Here is a 2,153-nt window from a genome sequence, read left to right as displayed (position 1 = left end):
AGTCGGGGAAGGGAAGGGCGAGACGGCCCGGGCACCCTAGAGGGGCGATCCGATCAGACTGTGTCTCAGTTTGCCTTGGAGTGGAAGCCACTTAGTCTGTCCCTACCTAGCCCCTGTGAATCCCCCCTTCCCTGGAGGGTCAGATTCGAACCGCAGCTCCTGCGCACACGCCTGAAAAAGCCAGGGGGCTGAGCCGCCTCTTCGCCCGGAACAGGTCTGAGCCGCGCCTCCCTCCCGGAGAGGGCGCGGGAGGTCCCGCAGCCATCCTCCACCTGCTGGGAAACCCGAGCGGTGACTTCAGCCCCAGAGGCTGCCGACGCTTCCCCATCCCCGCCCGCTAGCCTAGCTCAGCTCTGCACCCCCGCCCCCCAACTCACTCCCGCCAGCCCTGCCGACTCACCTCTTCCGCGCCTCCGCCTCTCGGGAGCTCGCGACCTTTCCACCCCTCGTTCCCCCCTCCCCCCTCCGCCTTTCCTCCTGCCCTCTCTTCATACCAAAAGCGTTGCTTGGCTCTCTCCTGGGGACTTAGCAAGCTGGAGAGCTGAGAGGGATCCTGAGAGCGGGCGCAGGGCGGCTAGTCCGGAGCCGCCGGCCTAGGCGAGCCACGGACCGACCCAGTCTCAGCTGCTCTCCGGCCTCCGCCTCTCCCTGTAGGGGGCCGGACGTGCACCCAACGCTTGCGCCCACTCGTCCTCCCCCAGCCCGGCCAGGCGCGCTCCTCCCCGCCTGGCCCCTCCCCTTAGGCGCGCTGCGCGCGGCGCCCGGGAGGCGAACGCGGGCTGAGCCCAGCGCAGGGGCCGCCCACCACCGAGAGCCCCGCGCCTCTGCCGGCCTGTGCGCCTGGCGGCGGCTCGCAGCCCCCGGCAACAGCCTCGGCAGCTTCGGCGGCGCCTGGAGAGGCGGCCGGCCGAGCCCAGGCTGGGAGACATGATTCGTAGCGTCCTCCGGCTGCTCCTCGGCAGCTTCCTCACCGAGCTGTGCGCCCGCGTGTGCCGGGCGCAGGAGCGAGCGGGGCACGGGCAGCTGGCTCGGCTGGGCTGCGTGGTAGTGCTGGCGCGGGGAGGGGGGCGTGCAGCCGCTCTGGGGGCCGCCTCGGAAGAGGCCAGCGAGGGCGCGGGGGTCTGGGACGCGTCCCCTACCCGAGCGCCCACGCCGAACTTCTGCCGCGGCTACTTCGGTATCAGGGACGAGTGGGACCAGCCGTTCAATTGTTCCTCGGGCGACTTCATCTTCTGCTGAGGGACTTGTGACTTGCGGTTCTGCTGCACATTTTAAGAAGCGGCGACTGAACCAGAGCACCTGCACCAACTCTGACATTCCGCTGTGGCTCAACACCCGCAAGCCTCCCGGGCGCAAGGACGGCCCCCTGCACCACCCCACGAAGGACAAGACCAACCGGATCCGTTACATCATGTGCGGGGTGCTGGCCGTCATGCTTGTAGGCATCTTCACCAAGCTGGGGCTGGAGAAAGCGCACCGGCGGCAAAGGAAGCCAAGTCCAGGTAAGCTGCCTCCCCTCCACCCAACTCTGTCGCCTCCCCTCCAGGCGCCGCTCTCCCTCCTCTTCCCTCTCCACCTTTCCTTGGGCAATGGCGCTCCCCCCACCCCCCAACCCCCATCTCTCTGGTGGAGATCGCCTGGGCAGCCAATTTCGGCTCCAGGCGCGGAGAAGGGGCGCTGGGCTCCGCACAGGTGTGGACTTGAGCGCGTGTGTGTATGTAGGGGGTGGTCTCTGCACCACCCCTCACCGTCTCGCTGCCCTTTCCCACCTAGGATTCAAGCGGATCTGAGACACACGCAGCCCGGGAGCTCAGGGCCCCGGAGTCTTGGGTTTTGGCGAGGGGTCTACCCCTCGGATTCCAGATGCCAGCTTCTAGGTAAACAGGGCAGGCGGCCCGAAAGGGAAGGGCGGCACGTGTGAGGGATGGAAGCAGTGTGTGCCGCCTGCAACTCGTAAGGGTCGCGAAAAAGAAGCGAGGGAGGTGGAGAGAGAGAGGGAGGACGAGAAGAAAAGGCTTGCCTGGAGCGGCCTCTTCTCTCTCTCCCTGAGCTGCCAGGTTCCTGGAATTGGGACCTTGGTTGCCTCCCCGCTACCCGGACCCCTGCCCGCTTTCCGCTGCCGCCACTTCTCCCTGCTGGGGGCCAGGGCCTCC

At 67.7% G+C, this 2,153-nt stretch overlaps 1 pseudogene; it reads left to right on the top strand.

Moving 5' to 3' along the window:
* The first annotated feature begins 927 nt into the window (after positions 1-927).
* LOC115501225 lies at positions 928-1,790 on the top strand (annotated as a pseudogene).
* The last annotated feature ends 363 nt before the right edge of the window (positions 1,791-2,153 follow it).

Source organism: Lynx canadensis, chromosome A2 (assembly GCF_007474595.2).
Source record: "Lynx canadensis isolate LIC74 chromosome A2, mLynCan4.pri.v2, whole genome shotgun sequence".
Lineage (NCBI taxonomy): Eukaryota > Metazoa > Chordata > Mammalia > Carnivora > Felidae > Lynx > Lynx canadensis.
Note: the sequence above shows the minus strand (reverse complement) of the source record. Positions and strands in the feature narration are given on the sequence as shown.